Consider the following 13,129-nt stretch of genomic DNA (forward strand, 5'->3'; position numbering starts at 1 on the left):
TCAGTTGATGCCATGCAGAGTACAGGCTTATTTCTTTTCTGAACTAATCTAGACACTGTCTAGTGTTGAGTACAGTTGTCTGATTCAAATCTTCTGTTACAAAGCAGATGACATCTAGCTAGATGTCATGAGAAGAGACTAACAATGACAATTCACTTATCCCTTAGAAAGAATCAATTCTCCCACAATGCATCTGTCAGAGAACTCTCACTCAGTAAAAGCAATTTTTCTAGCTGTCTGACACTGTAATTGCTCTTAAATTTTCAATGAACGTTTTACAAGAACTCCCCTGAACCATGATGAAAAACTTAACTTTTTCTAAAAATGAGAGGCTGACAGGATGAAAGAGGTCTTTCTCTTTAAAGCTTTGCTTGCTTGAGTAGGAATTCTTTCATATCATCAACAAGCTGTTGAATAGAGGATAGATTACTTTCCATTTATTTCATCAATCAGATTAAAGGCTCTCCTTCACAATGCCCTTTAAACAAGAGCTGTTTATGATGTCCTCCCAGGTTCTACTTTAATGTAGTATTAAATCACCCTGAGCAGAGAGGCAGGCAAAGCATATAAATATGATGAATATCTGACAACATTTAAGCATTGCATACATTCAGGTCATTTCCCTATTTCTTGTCACTTTGCGAAAAATGTGAAATCCTTCCATCCTCCCAAGCAGTTTTTAATGATAATGTGTCATTTTGATTTGCCTGTCCTCAAAAAGAAAAAAAGTTGATATATAAAATATATAGAGAGATACATAACAGTTCTGTATCTGAGCTCTTCTGACGGAGAGGTATGCATGACACCAGCACAGAACTGCATGTCCATGCACTTTAATTAAGATTTTGTCTGAAAGATGGATTCACTTGTAGATGCAGCTCTGTTCTATTTTTAGCATACATAAATATTACACAGGAAAAAATTAAATGAACAGCTTCATTTTGTACACAATGGAACAGTTTTAATAGTATGAGAAATATGTAGAAGCTGCAGCTGATTGTTCATGAAAAATCAATATGACTTTTGGTGTTATTATTGACTACCACATTAAAGACACTGTTCCTTATTATCTGGCTAATTCCTCAATTCAATACTACTAAGCATACTAAAACATATCATTTTCCCTGGTTCACTGTGCAATTATGATACACAATAATGAATTCTGAAATCTTTACATATCATGATACATTTTAATAAAGTATTTAGACATTCTAAATGCCAGTTATTTGCTTTAGAAATAGGGAATTCTAATACTATCAGTAAACATAAACTGTTAAATAAGCTCCATACACCCAACACATAAATAGCAAGACCATACTGAGACTAAATTTACATGTTTGTGACAGTTTTAGATTATGTTTTGGGTTGCTTTTTTTTGAATACCAACCTCATAGTAATTCTAAAAGGAGATACATGAGCTATTAGTAATATACATGCATTATGCAATAATAAATATACCTACATTAATACACGTAGAAGTATAGAATGGTTTGGATTAGAAGGGACTTCTTAAGATCTTCTAGTCCAAGACCCTTGCCATGGGCAAGGACATAATTTTATTTCTAAAATAATGTCAAAACAAAAACTTAAAGGAATATGATTGATTTATTATATTGAGAAGAACTTTTTTACTTATTCCTTCCAAGATATTTCCTTGTGAAGTGTCCAGTATACAGAATGAGAGTAATTATTAGTGTATTTGCTAATGTGGTAAATATATGCTTATGTATAATGAAACCTTATGAGTATGTACTTTCCATACATTATGGGGTTGGAGATGTTAGTAGGAGATGCCCTTACAAAGCAGAGTTCATTTCCCTTGATGGAAACTATAAATTCCCTTAAAAAAAGGGATTGTATTTCCCTTTTTCATTCCCTTTATAGGGTGCTACAATTAAAACAAGTGTATAAACTTATCCTCCTTTCCAAAACCACACTTTTATAATATTTTTTTACAAAGCCTGTCTTTAATATTTGGACTTCTTTCACAAACACAAGACTTCTCTGTCTCAGGCACTGATACTTTCATGTTTAGCTCATGTGCCCAAGTACATTATACACACAGATTTCTTCTGAACTTGTCACCATAAACATTTCTATATTCCTCCTTTGTCCCTTGATTTACACACACACACACCCACACACACACACACACCCCCACACCCACACCCATGACTGTTTGTTACATTAATTTTTATGCTTTTTCTCTTTGCACAGTAAAATTGCAAGGTCTTTTGTGGTTCCAGTGAAGTCTATGGGAAATCTATTTGTGTATGTAAGGACTCTTAAACTGCTGGAGGAAAACTGTAAGTTGATTCACCCTTAGTTTGCAGAGCTACTGCCACACATCTACTGTAAAAATTCATCTGTTTATACAAATGCCAAATTAAACAGCAAGACTTAGTTTTTGGTAAAAACAAGTAAAGAAAAATAAAAAAATTATGTTCTCGTGTTTTGGACAAATTTTGTCTTCTGACATTTTGTATTCTGAATCATCCTTAATAGCTGTAATATGCTGATCTCACATCACAGCAGTATCTGTTGAGTATAAATATCAATAAAAAAAATAAAGTTTTATCAACTTTGAGCTATCAAAGACATTGTGCATAGAAAATTTCTAATTTTGACAAAATATAATTGGGAAGTATTTCTTGGAATAAAGTATTTTTCAGACTGAAGAAAGTATTTCTCATAGCAACCAAAGTGTCAAGGAAGAACAAGGACTGCCAGGTGGAATTTCTATTTGTCTGGTGGATATTTGTCTAACTTAAGAAAGTAAAACGATCAAGTAGAAACTTGAATTGTGTTTTTGTAGAAGCCTTACAATTTAACTCAATATTGTAGGTGGATATCTTTCTTCTAACTTTAAATTAAAAAGGAGGAATTAGTTTCCTAAGAAGGAATGATTCTTGCATCTCTATGAGTTTTACAGTATGAGGAGAATATTTTCTTCCTAGATCTGTTCCCTAAAGAAATATCCAGAAGTGCCTCCATTTAAAAAAAAAAAAAAAAAAAAAAGGCTTCTGCTTCTCTTGTATAACATAGTTTAGACATTAGGAAAAGTAGAACCTAAATATTTTACAAGAAAATTCATTCTGATAAACATGTTTGCATTAATTTCTTAACAACATTATTCTGGTATCTTTAGATATACTTAAAAACACAATGCATTTTCTTGTGCTGAAATTTTGTTGAGAGTCATTTGCCTTATTTCCTAAACAGAGGTATACTGTCCATTTGATTTTCTAATCTAATTAATTTGGACAAAATAGACAATATGGACAATCCTTTTCTGGGCGTCATTCATATTTCAACAATGTACCACAGAAGGGGAAAATCTTGGGTGTAAATCACCTTTTCTGCCCAGAAGCTTGTTCTCCTTCATAAAAGAAAAGCAAACGCAATAATTCTATCACTACCAGTCAACTTTCTGAAGACTTCTCTATAAGAAGTATTATAGTTCTTTAAACATTTTCTGTCTCTGCTTATTTTAGAAAAAATACATGCATTTATTTTCACTGTGGCACTTCCAGCTAATCTGCTTCTGTTCTCCCTGAAATCAGTAGGGTGATTTCAATGGGAGCAAAGTTCAAGGAAGGGTCTATGGAGGTACCCATCTTTAAGAGCACAAAAACACTAACGCCCTCCATTACCTTTGGTGGGAAAATTCACAAACTTCAGGTTAGAGACATATTGAACTAGGGTGTGAAAATTATAAATTTTATATATTAGACATACTAAGTAATCCCACAGTATGAACATGCAAGTAGGAGGAGATGATGACTGTTATTACTGATATTCTTTCAAAATATTTCAGATCAGACATTTTACAGATAAGAAAATTATGATCAAATGAAACAATTTGTAATTTAGAAAATGTTGTTATGCTAGATTCAGCATCATCTTCCTTCTAATAGAAATACTTGTAATAAATTTAAACCACAAAAAAAAAAATTTTTAAAATGCAGCAAGATCTAGATGCTTGCTTAAAGGGTATGAAAGAGTGAAAGGCAGTGATCAAAGTGTTGAAACTATTTATGCACTGATTTTCAGAGGGGTGCTGTTGGCATGTGAGTTTCCACCCCCCAAATCACAAAGAATGAAAAATAACACAAAGGGTGAACAATGAAGATGTTTTATGGAGATTTAAGCCATGTGGAAATGGTGAGCTGTTAATCCAAGCAAGATTTTCTTAAACTGAAGTGCAATAAACATCTGACCTTTTGAATATTTTTCTGAACTCTGAACTTCTGGGGATTCCCTCATCATTTGAGTTTTATAACTTTATTATTAGCACTTTGTTGAAACAGAAACATTGGTCAGGCTCATCTTGCTGAGAAGGAAAACTATAGCAAACAATTATGATACCTCAGTTGTTAAAATACAAGGCTATACTTCACTGGTATTAATTGATTTTACATCTGGCACGTCAACTGATTTTATGAAAGTTGAATAGTGTCTTTGTCTTCACCTTAATACTATGGCATACACAGAAAATTATTTCTTTAGATCATCCATTAAATCAATCAAAATGAAATGAAAACAGACAGTTATTTGAACTACTGGAACTCTGTATTAGCAAAACACATTAGAGACACTAACAACAAAAGGCTACTTAGGAGGCAGAGGCTAGGGAAAAAGTAAGGAAGAGAAAATGTTTGTGGATAAAGAAAAAATACATATTTTTCAATTATATCTTTATAAACATTGTAAGATTTGAGGAAATAGAACTGCTTATGTTCTGTTTCTCACAATTATTGCTTTCCTGGCAATTCTACAATGATGCACTAAGATGCAGAAAAAGTTTCCATTCACATCATAGATATTGCATCTCATTAGTAGAACTCGTAAAAAAATGTTCTCTTCTATTCCCATCATTGGATTTACTTCTGTTGCCTGTGAATAAAAATAATCATCACTAAGGAGAAAATATCAGATGAGAACAAAAAGCTTTACATCATTGTGCATGTAGAAGTTATTCCTAGCTCTATTCCTAGCTCTTTAGAGATATGTCCTGTCTTGGAAGAATTATTTTGCTTTATCTATATCCTTAAATTGGACAAAATTTAAAACTGTGATTATACAATTTATATTTCAAGTTTTCATATGAGTTTCAATTTGGATAAATGCAAACTTTTTAAAATTTTGAGTTGTATTCTTTGAAACTTTTTATTCTGGTAATGAGTTTCCTTAGTTTAGAATTCCAATATATATTTTCAAAACATTAATTCTGGTGTATTTTTCTGCATTTTCTATTATTGAACATTATTCCTAGCATGTCACTTGTGAACCTCCAAAGGGTACTTAAGCTGGTCCTGAAATAGGTGTCTAAGGCAGATGGGATGAATCCACTGACTTTTGGGAGAGCCTGTTGACTTGATAAGACTGCATAGCTTTAGAAAGCTTTTATTGCAAGGTAAGAAATCTATCCAAAATGTACAGTGAAAGGCATTTCAAATATAATTTTAGTATATTATTACTAGAATTTATAGAAAGCCTCTCAATGAAGTAATGCCAAAAATATAAAAAGAGAAAATAGATACACTAAAGATGAATGTTCAGGATTTTAACAATAAGGCTTATGAACCTAAATTGTGTAGGTAAATTACCCTGCCATCCCCCGCAGCTTTCCCAGCCTTTAAATGACTCAAGCATCCACATTTTTTTCCAAATCAGTTGGCTACTTGCTGATTGCCCATCTCTTCAGGTTGGACAGCCACCAAATTTAAAGCCTAAAAGTGGTCATGGGAAACTCAGCACTTGAAGAGGCTCCGAGAGAGGGCATTTGTGAGTGGTTTAACTAACTGCTTGTGTGGGTCTTCACTCCCTTCTTGCTACTGCTTCCCCTACTTCTTATGAATACCGTACTGGCACCAAATTGAAAGTATTTGCACAACAGTAAGTTTAAATTGGGACTTTTTTGGTTTCTTGCGGAAATGGAATAGGAAATTAATTGATAAAACTTTATTGCTGCCTGTCATCTAGAAAAGTTTAACCTCTAGAAGGAATGAAGTTAAATCTCTCATTTTAAGTGATTCCATAGAACCCAAGACATAATTTGGGTTCATTCATTTCAAGGCACATTGGTATAAACTTATGATGGGTTTCCAGCATAAACAGGTGCACAATTCTGAATGGCATGAATACTGTCTCCTCAGAGTGTAATGAAAAAATAAATTTATCTTACATGATTTTCCCCCTAAAAATGTATTTTCTCATTTTAATGTAAATTAAATTTAATATAGTGTAAACACTAGTTTAAACAAAGCAGCACCTTCCACTTCCCCATACTGCTTTCTCTTCCCCTCCCCAAAGAAAAAAAAAAAAAAGGGAAAAAAAAAAAAAAAAGATGAAGATTCCTGCAAAGTTACAAAATCCTGCTACTGTAGCACTTTGTCAAGGTCACTTTAAAAAGCTATCTGTAGGAGTTTTCTGGGGTATGTTGCTTTGCAGCATGTGAACTCACAATTGGATCAGACCATGTCAATCACATGCAAATTCTAAAAAAGTTTAGTAGGAGTTATCTGAAGGAACACAACTGTTCCTTTTAGATTTAGAATAGAGAAAAACAATAAGCAGATGAGCTTTCAGGGACACATGTCCTCATGTTCCTGAAATCTTGGCCTTGACTCTTAACTACATTAGCAGATGTAGCTATAGGAAAAGGCCATGTCTTTATTTGTATAGATCTTTTTTAATGGTAAGATCATCACAGCTATAACCCTTTAATATTAAATCTATTTCCTGTAGACACAGTTACTGAAGGAATTGTTACCCAGATACTGGACTGAAGAAAGGACTATAAAGATCATGCAGACAAGGTACTTAGTAGGTTAAAGGTGATGTGGAAGAAAAAATAGGCAAGCGGGCAAGTGAAGTTTTGAGGCTGGAATAGCTGATAAGTCGAAAGGTAAGATCAATTTCAAACAAGTGGAAGGCACATAACTATTCAAGTTATTATTTAAGTGTGAAAATAAAATATTCTTAAATTTTCTATGTTTTAGGAGAGAGGAGAGAGATTCTGATTAAAACAATCCAACCGTTAGACCAAGAATATACTACACTTATTTTCAAAGGTTGAAGCATACTCAAAATTTTTTCCTTGAGAAGGCCAAAGTGAAGTATATTTAGCTTTTTAAGATATGAATGAGGGCCCAGATAGAAGACTTGATCGTAGGGAAAGCAAAACAAAATATAACTTAAAAATGTGAAAAAATAAAAATAGTAAGATTTAATGGACTGGATGGGTGGGATGAAGAAGGTGTGGAAGCTGAAGGTTTGTTTTCAGCTGGGTTTTGAGTACTGGGGAGAGTAAAAGATAGCTGGTAAAGATGGGGAATTTGGGAGCATCAGGGAAGACAGTTAATGGAAAGTGGATGCTGATAGAGAAAATCTTCCAATCTGATATGCTTTGTTTAGAGATTTCGGATTAAGTCAAATCCCCAGGATTGAAATTATCCCTAGTTCAGAGTCATAGAATAAGACTGTACTGCCATGCTGTACACGACTGCTGCATGCTGTAAAACACAGGATTGCACAGGCATTTAATGTAGAAAATTTCCTGTTATTGAAGGGATATGAGACATTATCAGTTCCTTTGAATGTTATGATCTTTTCCTGTCATACATTATAAGTGGTGGCTTTTGGATTTTATAATACGGCATTTATTATTCATTGCAAGGAAAAGCTTTGCAACATGTGGTGGTGGTAGGAGACACAGTTGTCTATTCTGTGGATTCTGCTGACCAAAACAGTTATCAACATGTTGCCCACTTTTACGGGAGATGGATGTGTTCCTGAATGAAATCAAACCGTACTCAATATAAGCCAATGGTGGGAGACCTCCACTGAGGGGGAAAATGAGCAATCTAAAAGGAAGGGAAAAGGTAGATATAGGGATATAATTCACTGATGTCATCAACCATGATCACATGTCATGACAATAGAAAAGAGGGTGGTGGTCTCTGAAGAAACATCTGTGGGAGAAAGATGTTTTCTTCCTGAACAAAGAGACGTGGAAGATTTTTATGAGGTGAGATGCATAAAAAGAACTTGGAAACAAAAACCGAGGGAATTAAACTGAGACTCTCATAAAAGGACTATGGAGAATACCCATGAAATTAAGAAGGGAGAACACAGAACAGGTGCCCTAAGCCTGTTAATTAACCTCCTAATTAAGGAATTTAATTTAAATGTGGATTACTAGAAAATTAAAAGTTAGAAACTTCATTAGACTAGGAGTCAGGAGAAAAGACCATAAATCAAAAGCTAGAAACCTGCCAAGAGGAGAGCTGGAGTAGATAATGGTTTGTTTGCCACTGATTCTGAGTCTGAATCTTCTCACCTGTCAAAGGAAAAGCACCAAAAGAAATATTTGAAGTGTAAGAACAGTAACAAAGGGATTGAACTGGGATAAAGTGAAACAGCAAGAAGAAGATAATAGGCTGAAGAGGTGTTCAAATGGTACATCTTTGGTGTCAGAGCTGATAATTTAAAGTGAATACAGAGCTAGTGAAGAAATCTCAGTAGTACAGAAAAGCAGAGGTTTTATCACAGTGTCAGTTCATTATAGTTTTCAAGTATGGAAAATTCTGGGATTTGGATTCTTTTCAAACTTTTTGTAAACAAACATGTTTCACCTTGTAGTCCTCCAAGATAAAATGGATTTTAGATGCAAAAAAAGAAATTATAAATTTTTCAGAACTACAATTTAAGATCATGTAATGCTGGTAAGTTATTTCATGTTAACTGCTGTTTAAAACAGTCTTTTCAAAGTAATACATTTCAAGTAGCTGTGAAGGTACTAAGAATCCAATGCTTCTCTTTTTCAAATGTAGCTGGTAACATAACAGTTTCAGTGGTCTGTGTATAACCACTTCCATATGGCAAAGAGAGTAAAATTATAATATGATAGAGTATTTCATAGTACTGTCTCAGTAACAAAATGTCTAGTCAGTACCTTTCAGAAGCAAGTTTTATATTTTATTAGAAAGTAATGACATTTTGAAGCAGCATACAGCTGCTGTTGTCTAGTGGCCCTAGATAGTAAACATGTCTTTGAGTGCATCATTCAACATTGCCCATTCCAGATTTTTGAAGTGGTATAAGCTCTCAGACAAAAGGACATACTAGGTATTTGGGTAAGTAGTATATGGAAACAGTTGTCCAGCTTTTTATTTTAGTGATCATTGAGTGAAAATCTCGGTATTTTAAGAAAAGCTTGAAGATACTTTGGACCTTCAATCCATTGCATGAATGTCCCTTATTATAATTTAAATCTCTTTCTAGTTAAAAGTATAGATATGAATGTAGTGAGAAAAACAAGACCAGGCTGTAGGATAGAAAAAAATGCTCCCAAAATTCAGACATAAGTAAAAACATAGTTTTTATTAGAATTCAGAAGAGACATCTCAGTGTTGCTATATGAATTACTGTAGTATTATATCACTATGTGAATGCTGATCTGTGTTTGTAATTTAACTATATAACAACCAATCAGATTCTACTTTTGAGATCTTGGCTTTTTAAAAATGTATTCCATCCTTAGGACATCAGATGTACCTTTAGGGATTCGCGGATGCAGTTATATAAAGTCAGCAGAAGGCCCTCAAATGATACAATGAGGACAAGCAGAGGAGAATATGAATGGAATAATCATTTACAGTGCTGAAACAAAGATCAGAAAAGGATGAGAAAAACCAGCACTATACCATGTATAAAAAAATCAACAATTTAAAAAATGTGTTATCCTGAAAAATACTCATGTCTGTCCTCAGAGCACTGGCAAAATTCTTTTTATTTGCAAGTGTACATGATATACTTTGTTTTTCTTTGTTTATCTTTTGTCTTCAAAGTTACAGTCTGTATTACAACACATTGCTTTAGATCACTTGACCACCTGAGCAAATTTTTGCTGTCTCTTTCATGATTACCTGCATGACATATTGTGTAGGTACCATTTTGCATCACAGCAAAGCTAACTTATCAACTACTACTGACAAAAGACATGGTCTCTGTTTGCTTCCCCATCTGCAAGTTTTCTCCCCTCATGTTGGCCTTAGCTGTCATGAAACTAAAGGACAAATGGATTTTGATGACTGACCCAATAGAAAACTATTTTTTCTTGAAAAGAGAAAAAAAGTGTTGTGTTAGATCAGTCAGCTGAATCAACTCACCTAATATCCACACAGATACCAGACCTGACAAAAGGAAAAGAGCAGGAGTGTGCAGCCAGAAGGGGAAAGGGAGTATCCCGGTGTGGAAGGAGCTTGTTAGATTAGTGTAAAAAATGTATCTTGGAGGACACACTGGTTTAGAATAAAAACTGTTCTAGGAAAAAAAAGGCAAAAGTCATACAGAATAAAGTCTATAAGCAGTAGTTTGGTGCTGTAATTTAGGCTGAAACTCAGAAAAATCTTTTGGCATAACTAGCATTTTGCTCATTTTAGTGGTACATTTAGGCATTTCTAGGTAGAAGCAGAGTTATGAGAATTTATGTTAATACATCTTCACTATACACCTGCAGGTAGATTCATATTTTTCAGTTTAGTATAGTTCAATTACCAGTCTCATTTATTACCCACCAAGATGCGAAACCACAAGGTGAGGTTAAAGTATCATCAAGGGTATCTTCATCACTTCAATATCATTGCCTTAAAAAGCACTGACCAGGAGAAGTAGATGACCTCATTTCAGAATTATTACAGTACAGAGAACTCAGTTTCAACATTATAATTCATTTTCCTACAGAATATTTCAAATTTATGATCAGTTTCCTGACATATAATAGCTAATCGTTAAGGATAGCCACTTTAACATAATATGAATACGCATTTCTCCATAGGTAATACAACAGTTCCTGCATTAGCATTATTGACTAAGGTGCATTTAACTTCTTCACTAATACTTAATGGAAGGTTAATGTATAAGTCAGAAGATTAAATGGCTTTTACTTAAAACAAGTATATTGATTAAAATAACTTAGTGTGGTTTTTAAAGATGATGATATAAAAGTAGTCACACTTTTGAATATTTTATTAACTATTATGAGCAAAATGTGGGCTTAACCGACCAAAATTACTGGAAGTTATTGTACTAATTGTACTTTGAGCTAATTATTGCTCATAGTTAACAAATGAATATTTTATACTAAAAGGTAACAAATCATTCCTACTAAATTCAGCACTCAAAATTAGCTTTATTCCATCAGTTTAGGAATTGCCCTGCTACGTGTGAGCGAATCCCTTCATATTCTTCTTTCTTATGATGGCACTACTGAAGAACAGGGTAACCTTCCAAATACAGATCACCTGTTCATTGTCAATAAAGTGTACTTCTATGTCCTTTTCATGTGCTAATACGGTTATTCAAATGTATGTGTTAAATATTATACACTTGGTATCTCAAATTCTAACATAGCCACAAAGTTGGGGCTAGGCAAGTTGTCTTGTAGATGTTTTTGATTTAAATTCAGGATTCTGCATGTGTACACCTAGGAGCTGATCTCACAGTTGCATGAAATAAGATGCTTGGGGCCACTTGCTTGTTCATTCACTTTCATTTCAGCTCAGTTAAAAGCTTCTGCTGAGAATTTTCTGTGTAATGCTACACAGATCTTCTCCTGGGGGGTCTTGCTCTATACTCCCCAGAGTCTTTTCACTATTGTGGAATTGTTGTCAAAGAAAAAGTAGTTTGGGATGAAAATACTACAACAATTCTAAAGGATGCAGGTAGGCAAACACTTTGGGTATTAATGACAGTGTATTGAGTTCCCTGATATCACTGGTGATTATTGTGTGCTTCTGAGGTACAAATCTTAGGCTGAAAAAAGATGAACCTGCTAAAGAATAGATTGATTATGCCAGCACTGGTGAACTGGAACAGCTCTAATCTTACGTGAATGTTGAGGACGGACTGGTCATGTTTGACTGCTACTGTGACTCTCTTTGCAGAGAGGCACTGCACCTGCCAGCCATTTCTGTTTATGTCTTTCAGAAACACAGCTGATCTGTCACGGCTTTTGCTTGAGCTAGGCTTTCAGACTGATTTAGATAACAGTAATAAGGGCATGTGGTGTAACTAAAAACACTAATCATAACTGGGTTCTTCAAACATCTCTTTGCTCACTGAGAAAAAATGAAGATTGGCTGTAATGTTACATGGCTCTAGTAGAAGATATTTTTTGTTTCTCTTTCTTTTAAAATTTCACATGTTTCTTTAAATGCAGTACTAAAACTCCAGAACATGGAATAATATCTTCATGCTAGAAAAGGGATGACCACAGAAAGATAAGATAGTCTAAAAACTTATGAGTGACACTGGGAAAACAGTAAGGATGAAGGTGCTCATGGTATCTCCCCAGGCAAAAAATAGCAGGTATCAAATACAGGTATCAAATATAGGTATCAAATGCAACTATGACAGTGTGTGTTCAAAGAAAGGAAATATTTATTTATGCAATATAGTTGAGCTGTAAGAGTACTTTGCAACAGAAGGCTGCAGGTGCTATCACTGTACATGAATTGAAAAACTGACTGAACAAATCCCAGGAAGTAAAATCCATTATGGGATATTAAATTCACAACTCTGCTTCTGGATCAGAATGTCCCAGGCAGGAGTCTGAAGGAGCATTCTGGAGAAACACTGGTATTTGGTAAAGTCAGTCCCAAACTGCTATGACTGAGCAGTTCTAAACAGAAGACTGAAAGAAGACAGTTAGGAGCAGTTAGTATCTTGTCTCTGCCTAGCCATAGAACACGAGAAAAATCTGGAAAAAATGGTAGTCTCAAATTTGCCCTTGTTCTTTCTGTTTCTTCCAGACTCAAGTGCATTTTTCTCTCTTCCTGTTATAACTCAAGAAAAAACCTTCACTGGCAGTCTGCTTATTACAAAACTGCTGCATCACAGTTTTTTCACTCTGACTTTCAGCCCTGAGATGGACACCCCCAGCATTGTGCCAGTCATTTTCAATTCCTGTTTCAAAGTCTCTGTGGGCTTGAGCAGATAGCATCCTTACTACAGCAATGGGGTCAAAACTTGCTGGGCTTAATTGTTATTACGTTGTTTATCTATTAAACCGTGATCCAGCTAAAGGTGATACTATATATAAAAACAAGTCTAAAGATGTTTG

The sequence above is a fragment of the Athene noctua genome, chromosome Z, assembly GCF_965140245.1.
Source record: "Athene noctua chromosome Z, bAthNoc1.hap1.1, whole genome shotgun sequence".
Classification (NCBI taxonomy): Eukaryota; Metazoa; Chordata; class Aves; order Strigiformes; family Strigidae; genus Athene; species Athene noctua.